A 14844-nucleotide genomic window follows, 5' to 3' on the forward strand; every position below is an offset into this window, starting at 1 on the left:
ATATATCTTAATCAAAATCTATTCACAATTGATAGACAGAGTGTTAGAGAGAATTGTAATCTGTTTATTTTTTTGAACAAAGAGGTAAAGTCAGCGTATCAATATATCAAGATTTCTTTAATAATGTTGAACTTAGTTATAACGATTTTGCTAATATATATAAAAAGGTATGGAAAGAGCCTTATAATTATATTGTCATTGATATAACTAAAAAATAAAATATTAATGGTAAACTAAGAATTAATGGGGATCGGAGAGTTTTGTAGTTTAGTTTAAGTTTAAGTTTATATCTACACCAGATGTAAAGTAAAACTTAAAACATCACCATTAAAGTCTATAGGTCTTCCATGCTCCTCTTTAATATGAAACTCTATTTATTCTATTCTATTTTTAGTTACATTTTGATGCAAGATATTAGATGGTATAATATTTATCAAGTAACCTGGTGGTTCTGTTAGAGTAAAAGTATATAGTATGTCTGTGTTATTCCCATTATCTTTAACACCAGATATCACATTACAATGAATGTTAATAGCACTAGAACCCAAAATATCAAAAATCTTTTGAGATGTAAATTGACCTTGTTTACAAACTGCATTCCTAAATCCTAGTAGTGAGGCTTTTGAGTTTTCTACATCAAACTTATTGCACATTGTTTTATTTCCATTAAACATTTCATTGTATTCTTATCGGGTTCTATTATAACATTACCATTAGTTTCTTCTTTTAATGATTCTGCTATTCAGTTAATTCATATGCACCTGGTGTAATTGCTTTGTTGTGGTGCTTCGCCCATCCGTGAAGCAGTTCCACCCATGTTTCACCATCACTATATAAGAATTGATTATTCCTTCTGTTCACATTAAACACCGAATTATAAACTGATAATCTAATTAAACCTAATTTTGTTGTATTAACTATAGGTTCACGAAAGTTAAAATTTTCTGTTGGTTTTATCATTCTATGGTTAAGTGTATGCTCTTCTTTAGTTTTAGTTAGCGTTTCATGTATTTTTTGTAGTTCATATAGAATTAAATTGTCTGTCATTTTTTATCTTATAAAAATGGATTTTAATTTGGATACAACTTATGATTATAATAATGATATACACAAAAGTAAGATTATAAAGTATAAACCAAATAATCTAGCAACAATGAATACGGTTAATACTAACGTTAATATCATACTCAATAGAGAAGAGAATCATTTAAATTTGAGTGACTCATATCTAGAGATAGAATTTGTTGTATCAGATGATGCTGGTGGTGTATTTGCTAATGATGCAAATATTAGATTAGTTAATTATGATATGATGGCATTGTTTAGTTCAGTTAAACTTGAGACTAGTGGTGGTAGGACTATTGAATATATAGATCATTGCCATCCTAATCTATTGATGTATAAGTCATTAACTAGTACTGATGATGAATATGAGAGTGCTTTTGTTAGAAATCAAGGTAATAGAGATAGTCAACTTAAAGGCGACCATATTGCTTCAGAACGAAGTCATATGTATATGATGATTAAGATGATTGATCTATTTGGTTTCGTAAATGATTTAGAAAAGATTATATATGGTTTAGGATTTAAACTAATATTGAAAAGAAATAATAATGATAGAGCTCTATATAGAATTAATGCTAATCCTGGTGCAGTTGGTAATGATGGTAATATAAATATTAGAGATATATCATGGTGTGTGCCTAGTATTGATCCTAGTAATGACAAAAGAATTATTGTGCAAAAGGGTTTAAGTAAAAAGAATAATGTAGACTTTAGTTATTATGAAAGAAAGACATTTTTATAAGAATGTACCCAATGCTACTAACTTCCTGTTTGATCTAGGTATGGAAAGTGGGATGGAAAGACCACAATATATAATAGTTGGTTTCGAAAATAATAATGTTAATGAAAAAACTCATGATGCAAGTACATTTCATATGATGAATGTTACTGGATGTTAATGTAAGATTGGTAGTGAGTTTTATCCCGAGGATAGAATGAATATTAATTATGGTACTAAAAATTATAATGAGGCTTTTAAAGAAATTGTTAGCTTTAATGAAAATTATAATGGGCTACCACATAATATAAAACCATATATAAACCATAGAATATTCAAAAGTAATAATAGAATACACGTATTTGATATTAGATATCAAAGTTATCATATAGGACCACAACCAATACAACATAGTTTTAAATTTAGTGCTGCAGTTGCAGATATTATATGTCATGCATTAGTATTAACTAGAAAGGTTATTTTTGTGAATAGTGATGAAAATAAGATGGTTGACATAGTATCATAATTATAATTATGACTATGGCCCTAGTCATTATTACTATTTCTTACTTGTCTTAACAAAACTTCTAGCATAAATAACATTCAATTTATTTTTATTTTCTAGAGATAAGCGTCCAGCTTCAAGCTTAATCTTAGCCTTGGGCCTAATCTTAGGTTTAGGCTTAGGCTTAATAACAACAAAGGCATTATACTTTGTAACTTCCATTTTTTTAATATATAGAAATGAGTGTTTTAAATAAGTTCAAAACTAATTCATATTGCGTAGGAGGTAGACATTATAGTGGTACTTATAACATAAGTGGAGCCATTACTTCAAAAGGTACTAAAATGTTAAAGGGTAATTGTGTTAAATGTAAGAGAAATAAGTCAATGACTGTCAGTGATGCAACAATAGAGGCAGAGGGATTGAAAGATTTATTTAAAAGTGTTGGACGAGCTACAGTTAACTTCGGAAAGAAAGTTGCTAATAATACTGTAAGAGCAATAAAAATAGCAAGTAAAATAGGAAGTGCAGCTGCATCTAGAAACCCTAGGGCTGCTTTATCAGCCACACCTGATTTAATTAAATTTGCAACTACTGGTGAAGGTATAAAGGTAGTACAAAAAGGAAGAGGTTTATACTTAGGTACATAGAAAAGATAATTAATTATATTAGAGTTTAAATATAACTATGGGTATGGGTATAACTAAGACTAAGACTAGCTCTAATATTATCTATATATATTAATACTAATTTTATTATTACTAAAAACATTGTTAATACTAAGCACTAATAGCTTCAATCTAAAAAAACACTTAACTTATTTTTCTTATCAACGGAGTTGCGGCTTCGCCGATACTTCTTAAAATCTTCAAATACCTTGATTAATTCATTATATTCATCATTATCTATTTTATTATCATTCCTTGATTTAGTATATAGTTTATTAAACTTGTCGCTAAACTGTTTACTTAAAAAATACATTTGTGAATACTTCATAATTTTATTTCTTATTTCACTATTAATTGTTTTTGATAATGAACCACAAATAGTTGCTGTAGCAAAAGCTGTTGGTATAGAATAAGGTAATACTATACCTGTTAATGCAACCGACGTTGTTGTTGCCGTTGTTGCTATTGATGATAATACTATTTCTGTTATCTCAGCTACGTTAATATAATTTTTGTATCTACTTAACTTCTTATTATAGTTATTAGTTTCAGTTTCATAATAATTTATAATATCTTTTATAATGTTAATATTATTGTTAAATTTCTTATTAGCTTGGATTTTTTCGTTTATCAATCTATCTGATACAGATGATAGATCTGGATATAGTAATCTCTCACTCGGTGCTAATGGCTGACTCATTTTCAGCAGTAAAAAAACTCTCAATATCTTTCATTATATCATCTTGTTTAAACTCATAATGATTCTCTAGTCTTTCTTGATCATTTTTGTTTAGTAGCCTACCTTATAATAATATGGCCATTATATATTTTAAAACTATCTTCATCATTAATATATGGTTTTCTCTTAAACCCCTCCATCTATCAACACATGCATCACCCAATTGAATATTAGTAATTGACTGATTAAACTTATTTTTATCAAACTCTACTTTATGTTCATTATATTTAGAAATGGTATCAGCTGAAACTTTGTTACAAATATGAACAAAATTAGTTTCAATTTCAGACAATTTACTAGCCATTGTAGATATACTAGATGAGTTAAGAGAAGCTAGTTCAACTGTATCACCATCAATTCATACTGTATCATCTTCATTAATTTTAGATGATGGCAAACCAATAATGTTTGCATTTAGTCGGTCAATTGTAAGTTCTTCAAGTTTACCTTTTCTTAGTTCGGTTATGTTTTTACTTGAAATATCTATTTTATTATTAGAAGATAATAAGTTATTGTCACAATAAAATTTGTTAACAACATCATTTTCATCTGTTGGAGGATGAACATTTGTAATTTTATAGGTATCTTTCATGTCAATATTATCATTAACTTCTAGGAATAAACCATGAGCCTTACTTAGTGTTAAGTTGTTTGTTGATGTTGATGTTGATCCGAGAAGCGGGTTCCCCAATTGATGTTTAGCCTGATTGAATCTATTTCTTGTCATCTTTGTATTTATTTACAGTAAGAATTATGTCTAATGATTCTAAAACTTTAATATTAGATTCAAAGTCAAACTCGGTTTTTAATAATTCCTGTTCATAATACTTACTTTCTATTATCTCTCCATTCATATCTTCTATCTTATAAGTTTGTGGTTGTGTTTTTAAATCTCATTAACTTTAAACAACTCTCTATTCCAATTAGAAGTGTATCCCTTAGAGAAGATATTACGTTTATCTGCATTTCTAACATAATCGCCAACTTTAAGTTAGGTTTAATATTCCTAAAAATGAAAGAGTATTTAACCTTAACGGTATTATTAAAAGCATCAACAGGTGTCATATTAATTGTTGAATGAATTTTATTGTTATATGTTATGACTGCATCATTTTATATATTTACCCAATTACCATCACCATTGATGAACATTGGTTTATTAATTATGTGTAATAATGTTCTATCAAATCTCTCTATAAACACACCCTTTAAATCACTATAAGTAGAATGTAGTTTTGTTTCATATTCATTAAGTAAAGATTTAAATGTTTTATTGTAAAACTCACTACCTCTATCTACCCATAAATTTCTGGTTTTATACTTTCAGAGCCACCCTGTGGACCTTCTGATAGGATTGTTTTAAAAGCATTAGTTTTAGACAGACCAGATTTATTCTTTAATGGAAAAGCCCATGCAGATTTTGTGAATATATCTATAACAGTCAACATAAACTTATAATTATTATTGTATTTACTTAGAGATGACTTATCAATTAAATCAGTTGACCATGTTTCATCTTAATATAATGGTAATATTCTTTCTCTTCTAAACTTGTTATTTGAGGACTGAATACTTTAGCTAATAAATGTTGTTGTTGTTTTTCCATCATTATTTATTTACCATAGTTAAAAACAAAATTATCTAGCTGCTCTTTATTAATAATGATCATAGATAATAGTTGCTTAGATATATCTAGCATTTCATCATATAATCCATCATGACCAGCTTTTGTTTCTAGTATTAATAATTCTAATCTTTCTACTAAACTATTGGGGTCAGTCTTAGTAAGACCACTAGCTTTAATTTCTTCTTCTTCTTCATTAGTATCATAAACAGTGGATTCACTACTAAAGGAATCTCTTCTCGGTGATGCGATACTAATTGGTAATCTTCGATCTTTTACTTTTAGTATCCCCTCTTTGTTCATAACCAATATTCCTAAGAAATCGTTTTATTTTGTTTTCATCACCGTTTATGTCTTTTTCTGTCACATTTTTATTAGTGATAAACATAAGGAAACATTAGTGAAATCATAGTTCTTATTTCGTAGTTTTATACCATTCGGTGTTAAACGAGTGGGCACATTATTAGTTGTAAACTCATTTTCATTTGCATCGAATGGGACTAATCGTAATTGAAAATTCGTTTGTTTTCTCATATCTGCTAGAATATCAAGCATCTCGTTACTTAGTTTAAACAACTTGCCCTCTCGACCTGGTAATGTGATAGGATCTCTGACAGAGAACCCCTCTTGTTGAATGGGAGAGAACTCTAAAGCTTTCAATGCATTTGTGTTGTCTTCTATCCGTAAACCGGATTCACCGATCTGGGAACCAGCTTCTTGGATCTGCACAGCAGTTTCATCAATCCGAGAAACGGTTTCACCGATTGCTTCCATTGTTTGTGTTTGGTGGGCTTGTAGTATTTCACTATTAGTATTTAAAGTTTTAGTTACAGGATCAAATAACTCTTCTATTTCACTATAATATTCTTGCTGTTTTAATTTATTTTCTAATCTATTTCTTCTGTTTAGTTTTTGAAGGTTATTTATTTCTAGGAGTTTATCTAGCCCAGTCATTTTATAACAATAAATATCACAATTCATTATATAATCTAATAGCGGCTTCAATAAACTTTCTATCTTCCTTAATTGTTAATTATTTTATATTGTTTATCAGGGAAGCGGTTTCACCGATAAGTGCTGGGTTTACCATAGTCCGTCGGTTTCGCGCAGACGAAGTCTGTTGGCTGATTTTATTTAATAAATCTCTTTTGAATAAATACATGTTCTCATCTAGGGGATAACTTTTTATATCATTTACATAAAATCTTTTATCATCAAATTTACTTAACAGTCTTTTACTTATCTTAATTGTGGTCATACAACTTCCTACTTTTTGAATCCTACTTTCCTCTACTGTCCTTTCCTTATTATCCATTAGAGCATTATAATATTCCTCGTGCTTTCCATTACTTTTTTTCTTTATTCCTTTCTCTTTTGCGGCATAGTTCTTTATACTATATGTTTTGCGTTTTAATACAATAAATTCTTCTATTATTTTACTCCCCAGCTCATGTTTAAACTTGCCAGGGACTTTATTATTTGTTTTTATAGGGGGGTTTAGATTAGACATGTACATGTGCCCGTTGTCATTATTACCTCTACTATAACTTAAAATAAAACTATTGGTGCCCATATAGTGAAGGTTGATGTCTTCTAGCGATGGTTTCAATACATCATACTAAAATTTTTACATATGGAGTTTACTCAACTCCAGTACAGTAGAGCCTAGATATATGGGTTCTTCATATTGTATTTTTTTAGAGAATTCTATTAGAGTATAGTTTTCATATCTAATTACATCTTTACATGTTGGTTTACTAACAGCTTTAGGTATTTCATAATCATTAGTTAGGATTTTGGCTTCCAGATACTTTAATGGATTCTCACAACTTTTACCAAACAATGAGTTATTCATTAAATTAAACATCTTCTCAGGCTCAGTTTTAGCTTCTGCTCTCATTTTAGTATTAAGTTCAACATAGTCTCTAATTATATAATCTTGTTTAAATTTAATTATTCTATGGACTTTAGTAACCTTTATACCCATCTTAACAACAAACTTTAACATCCGATAGTGTATTGGGTATTCATATTTATTATTCTGATCTAATATTATTTTCTTGCATTTCAATGAAGTTGGGGGTCTTTGTTTGTATCCCAGTTCATTATTCTCTACTTCTCTTCCATGGGGTAATAGTTGGAAGTGGCTAGTTCTCTCGTTACATTCATTAGTATATTCTAAATCACAGATAAGCCAATAGCCCTAATCACTATCATCTGAAGTATTTAATACTTTTTCTAGAATTGCGTTTGAGTACTCAAAAACTTTATATGGTAGCTTTTGCATAAGTGCATAACCGTATAAGTTATTAGCATCGATGAACCATATAGACCTTTGACTCTGACTTTGATTACTAGTATACCTTTCACCCATAACACCACATATGCCACCTCTCATTGCACTAATGAAGGCTTTTAGTATTTGCTCATCTTGTATTGTGTCTAATTCAACGTTGCTTAGTTTTAGGAAACAATCGAAGTTGTAGCCTGGTAGACTAATATAATGTAGAGGATTGATTTATTTGTATTCATGTTTAATTTAACAAATAGATTGAAGCAGTGTCCTAATATGAATCTGTCAATTTCCATATATTCCAATGTTAATTCTTTACCTGTTTTATTGATAATAGAATTATTAAAATCATCTACTTCATCTTGAGTTGGTAACTTAGTTGTTAGTGATGATCTAAAGTCTTGAATTGGTTGCTTGCCTAGTTTGTTATTACAGCTAATCTCATCTTTAAAGTATTCATAAGGATGTAATGTTTTATTTTTAACATTATAAACTTTTGCCGTTTTATCAAGAGACATTGTCAAGAAACTGTAACTATCTACAAACTTTAATACACCCACTCTAAACATTCTAGCTTTGCCATTAGTACTAGGCAAGATATCAATTATTCTCCTGCTATTATTCTGTTTAAATATCTCATTAAATAATAGATTGAAGTCATAGCCTTTTCCATTATGAAATATTACTGGAATGAAGTTTTGATGTTTATAGTTTAAGTTACAAATATTACATGCTGGGCCTCTATATCTACCTGTTTGTTGACAGTGATCTCTAACTTTATTAACACAGTTTTTATTACAAATGTGATATATATCATTAGCATCGTGATACAATTTATCTTCTTCTGTGAATAGCATTGCTTTGTTTATCTTAATGCAATGTTTTGTTTCTCTTTCTAATAAATCTCTAAGATAATCTTTGATGCAGTCTGGACCAAAGTATGATCTGCGTACGGGCGAAGTACGTGGCAAACGAAGCAGGTTCCCTGATTGGTGTAACAGCTTCGCTGATTGACCTTTGGTCATGCTCTGCCATTGGTGTCTGCTATGCCAACTATAGCCAATAGCAATAGGTGCATGTTCAGATATCTTATATGAATTGCTACCAATCTTTTCATCTGGTCATTTCATGTAGCATTTAATATCACTAAATGTAATATTATTCACTTCTTGTTGTTTATGATGATATTTGAATTTAATTTGTTTTAACTTAGGGCAAACAATCTATGGTTTGATTTGGACACAGCTTTCATGAGTTTCATATTTATATTGAGAGTGAAATCAATAGGTACAATTATCACAAAACCAGAACTTTGCATGTTTGGTATTGGGTCTTTCTAGTAATATTTCTACAATTTTAATTAGAGCACAATGTTCATTCCAGATTAGAATCCTAAGATTTTGTCTATCTTCTACAAAGTTAGAACATTTCTCTAAGCATTCTACTTTCGCTATGTTAATATCTTGAGTAGGCCTGTAAAACCAAATATTGATATTAATATTATTTTGGATTTTTGTTATATAATCATATGCAGTTTCATTATATTCCCAGTCATCGATTAGATTATTAATATACTTATTTTCTCTAGTTGCATCTTGGGTCACAGAATATAATGCGGCTGTAATGCATAATCTTAAGCAATTAAATTTATTGCTTTTAATATTTAAAATAGACTTTGTTTTAGTTCTTAGATTTGGTGGTAGTTCGATATATGATCCTAATTATGGTTTAGTTCTTTCTATTTTAGCTGAATATCAGTTTTTCCAAGAAACTCATAATCATAGCCATAACCCTCATATGTTTCTCTAGTATTATCTAGCCATTGGTTTAGATCCAGTCGATGATCTTTAGTCATATATTCATCAGTTCTAAAGTTTATAAGAGTTGTTTTAGTCTGTTCTTCTCCTCTCTTCTCATATAAGCAATTGGCCGTAACTTTATATTTATATGATTTAAATGGTTTAAACCCATCTAATATGTATTTTATAGGCTCATTAATATCATTAATATAACTACCCGGCTTAGTATTATATAGCTGTCTTTGATTAAAGCTTGATTTAATAGTATAATTATCTGCGGGGCTTGAATCAGTGCAACTGCTTCGCAGATTGGTTGAGATAACAATTTCTCTCATGTGTTTATTCATGTGAGTTTGTAGACCTATCTGATTTTTAAACTTATCGCCGCAAACCCAGCATGTCTCAGATTTAGCTATATCTATGCCAGTTTCAGTTTCAGTTTTAATAATATCCTTTTTTTAATAATATCAGTTTTAGTCTTAGCTTCAGCTTTAGCCCTAGTTTTAATAATATAATCATCTTCATCCGAATTATTTACGCTCTCCAAAATTTCTTCTTCTTCAGACTCAAACAATTCCTCCAATAGCTCCTTATGTTTGAGATCGTATGATTGATGCCTGTATAAACCCTTCTTTGATTCAAAGGAATAATTAGAGACGTCGCAGAAGTTTATGACACTAGTACTAGTTGATTGAGACATGATGTATTTATTTAGGGAAAATTTTGGAATATATAACTTTTCGAAAATGAAAATGAAGTGTGATAAGTGTAAAAACACGTCATTGAAAGAATGTTGTAATAATTGTAAAGAATTAGAATATTAAATTGAGCCTCAGTTGAATTAATTACAGGTCCCATATTTTGAAAGTGCTGCTAACATTAGTATGTATTGCAGTTTTATGCTACATCTAAAAGTTTTATGACTTCGACACAACGAGTTTCCATTAAAAATTTGTGATATTTTAAATATTCGCCAATAATTGATTTTAATCTATTGTCTTAACCTATTTTTAACAAAAAAAACAGTTCCAATGGCACAGTCCTACAAGTAAAAGAGACCCAGTAAAAAAAGAGAAGCAGAGTTTTGGGTGAATAGCTCACGGTTTTAGTTGCTGTCGTGGAACAGTCGTCCCGTTAATTTCGATTGAGTTGTCATTTCGTTCTTTTTACAGCCTAATGACTCAATCTGAATATTTAAGTTTCCAACTTTAAGCTCCTATTTAAGCTTCCTAAAGAAGTGGAGATGATCCCATCTTATGCTTTCAGTTGATACCTATCGGCTCTTATAACTTTGATTACTTCTTTTAATGTGCGTCAGACTATAGTGCGTCCATTGTCCAGACCATTTCCCAGACAATAAATTCTGATGAAACCCGAGTGCGACCATTGTCCAGACGACTTCCCAGACGCTGCCCTCTGATTAGACCGCAGTGCGACCATTGTCCAGACCAAGGTGCGACACCAGCGTTGCTCAGGCCCTGTAATTAGGGTCGCACCAAGCATCGTTGCGCGAGCTAAATAATCTGTTCAGAGTGGTCTCGAGTAGCACAAGTTAAGCAGTAGAACCCTGCAAGGTACATAAAAACTGTGCATTGTTTTTTTTTGATTTTCGAGTTCAGAGTAAATTTCGTTAAAAAAAAGATTTCGAAATTTTGTTAACTCGAGTAGCGAACTTGTGGAACGTAGTTTATCTCATGGTAAGGTTTTATGCCTCTAAACTCAGAGCCTTGGTGGTGTAATAAGGAAATAGAACTGAAATATTTCTGTAGTACAAGAACAATCCCATAAATCTCATTATTGGAAATTTATAGGAGTTTGACTTCCATCTACAAATTGAAAATCTGCTGTACAGTACCAAAGAAAAAAAGCTTTGTAGTACATTACCAATCAGCTCATAAAGTACAAAACTTTCCATTAAGAGTTGCATTGTGATATAGTACAAAAAATGGTTTAGTAATTTAAATCCGATATTTTAGCAAAAAATCGAACTTTGCTATATTCAAGGACTGACTTTTACAACCAGTTTTCTTTTTTCCTATCCTAATAAATTGTACGTAAGTAACGTACTTACAAACTTTATCGTTGCAGAGGTGGTGCCGTCCATGAAAATTTCAGTCAGTGTCTTTAACTTTTAAACTGGAAATTGAAAAGTGGAATCTATTTTCCACTGCGGCATACAGTTAACGAAAACGCATGTAGCAAAATTGCCAAACAGAGATTTCATTGAATTCGTGAGTGCATATTGCGCTTTCATGGACATGAACCAAAAATCACTTTTCAGAGAAGCCGCATTTTCCTAAAATTGAATCGGTTTGCAATATTATTAGATTCCACAATATGAAACCAAAAATATAACTGACTAACAACGGAAGCTTAATTCATAAAACGCCAAAGAATGCAAGCTTAGGACTTTTTGCTTTGGAATAAAAAAGACAATTTTTTCTGCAATTAAGCAGGAAAATTAATTATTATTCTGTTCTTCTTGTTTGGAAAACAGATCAATATCCCCGTAAAACGGTCAATTAAAAAGCTCAGACGAATTCTGAATTTGAAAGTTATGTAAACGTGAAAAACATTTCCATTAATTGTAATTGAATATGTATACTAGAAAGCAAAATCTAGTATTTCTTACTCTCTTCGCGAAAATACTTCCAAAAACTACTTCCGCCAATTTTAACTAATAATCAGAAATCTTTGGAAGGCCATTTAATTGTCGTATGGAAACGCCTTACTCCTAATTCGTAAATGAGCCCAAACTAAAACGTTTTGCACGTCTTGTTACTTTTTTCAATTGGTTTTAGGTTTTTCACTCTATAACCTTTTTTCTGATGAGAGAAAAATTTTCCAACTAATTCTATGTTTTAACTGCGTGTTTGAGTGATTTAAAATAAAGTTCTATCTTTTATCAGAACAGTTTTTTCAGATTTTCAGAAGTTGAAAACGTCAAAAAGTTAAGACGTCAGCTGTTAGTAGTTTACTTAGATTTTTCCCAAGTGTGACAAACTATCCAGAAAAAATTTCATAACTACTTAAACTACAATCTTTGACGAGGACTTAACTAATTATAGGACATAGATTTTGTAAGGCAGCTGGCTTCTCAGCCGCAACATATAGGGTGGGGCTAGAAAATGAATCAAAATTCAAACTAAAGTTTTTCTTCAGGGCTCCCCAATTTCTAATAAGAGTAAAATTACATCTATTTCGCAGAGGAATGTCGGCAAAGAATTTAAGGTGCAGAAAAATGGATGCTTATTGACAAAATAGTATCATGATCCCTTCTTTTGTCTACAAAAGTTGTGCATCTAACGGGAAAACTGATCACAACCTAAAAGTAGTGACAAATTTTGCACGGCAGTTTGACAAGCCCTTTTCTAAAATAATCTGGATTCAATCCCTCTGGAAAAAGTGAAAAGTATATTACTGGGCCCAAATTCTTTTCCAAAAAGTGATCCCTACAGCAGCTCGTTTTCTCTCAATTCAAACAATCTTTCATATCGTTATTACAAGCAAGAAGACTAATTTTACCTTCAAGACTTTAACTAGTGCGGTCTCTATTGATACGCTTTAATTGAATGGTTGATCGTCTTTAAGAACTCATTCACTACACCTCAGAGGTATACCTAAATTGTCAAGGTAATTTTTTACCAAGCTTATAACTCTATTCAGCTATGTGTTCTAACATCTGAGTCTGAGAAAATTGCGGAATCAATAAATATTTGAAAGTTATGCTTCTCAAGGTAGATCTTTTGAATGACCAGAATGCTAATCCAGACACTGATTAACTATTTCATGGGAAAATTCAACGAACAATTCTGAAATTAGTATAAAAACAATCAACTTCAATTTTCAATTAATCGAAGACATTATGATGTGTGGCTTCTTCGTGAACTGATCTGAACGAGAAAATTGCTACCACTTGAAAATTGGAAAAATATTTGGTGGAAAAATGGAAAAATTGATTCATCAATATTATAGTTGAATAAAAGGGGCATATGAAAATATTAGTGTTGCAGTTCACATTTGAAGTTATTTAAGACAGACAATGAATTGCAGTACTAGCAAAAAGGGCACATCGTTGATTATCTTTTTCTATACCAGAATACCCACGCAAGGTGGTACATGGCCTCCGTGATGACTCTGCACATTTTCCATCGTCACCCGTTTAACCATCTGTGACTAAAGACTTCACCCCTGCCGCTATGTTGGATACAACTTGCATCATCAAAACAGATAATCAATAGATCAAGCAGAGATCGAATCAAAACTTCAAGATTGAATAAACGATCCTCAGTCAAATCTCACATAATCCAATTTTTCTATAATATTTGAAAAGTTAAAATCAACGAGAAAATAAGTTTGTATGTACATATATGTATATACGGTATATCAAGGAGGCCATGAACCACCATGCGTGGGTATTCTGGAATAGAAAAAGATAATCAGCGATGTGCCGTTTTACTACTACTGCAACTCATTGTTGGTCTTAAATAACTGCAAATGTGAACTGCAACACTAATATTTTCATATGCCCCTTTTATACAACTATAATTTTGGTGAATTAATTTTCCCATTTTTCCACCAAATATTTTTCCAATTCTCAAGTGCTAGCAATTTTTTCATTCAGATCAGTTCACGAAGAGGCCACACATCATAATGTCTTCGATTAATTGAAAAGTGAAGTTGATTACTTTATACTAAATTCAGAATTGTTCGTTGAATTTTCCCATGGAATAGTTAATCAGTGTCTGGATTAGCATTCTGGTCATTCAAAAGATCTACTTTGAGAAGCATAACTTGCAAATATTTATTGATTCCGCAATTTTCTCAGACTCAGATGTTAGAAGACATAGCTGAATTTAGTTATAAGCTTGGTAAAAATTTACCTTGACTATTTAGGTATACCTCTGAGGTGTAGTGAATGATTTCTTAAAGACGATCAATCAATCAATTAAAGCGTATCATTTGGTTTGATATTGAAGGTAAAATTAGTCTTCTTGCTTGTAATACTGATATGAAGGATTGTTTGAATTAAGAGAAAACGAGCTGATGTAGGGATCAATTATTGAAAAACAATTGGGCCCAGTAACATACTTTTCACTTTTTCCAGAGGGACTAAATCCAGAATATTTCAGCTTAAAAGGGCTTGTCAAACTGCATATAAATAGCATATGAGCACAAGTACCTGCAACTTCACCATGAAGCCCTGACCTACTCAGGCGACCCAAACTCCTGACCTACTCAGACTAGTGAGGGGAGGGAAATCTCAGATATTTTCTGGTCGCCAGTTTACGTACTTTCAAGACATTAAAATATCGTGAAAGGATTTATCCAATCTTAAATATAGTTTAGATACAAAGGTGGAAATATGGTATTTCGAACAAGCAAAGTAACATATTGGCTATTTTCATACTTCTTGACATTTGAAAGCATCCT

This window comes from Convolutriloba macropyga, chromosome 8 (genome assembly GCF_964194025.1).
Source record: "Convolutriloba macropyga chromosome 8, txConMacr16.3, whole genome shotgun sequence".
Taxonomy (NCBI): Eukaryota; Metazoa; Xenacoelomorpha; order Acoela; family Convolutidae; genus Convolutriloba; species Convolutriloba macropyga.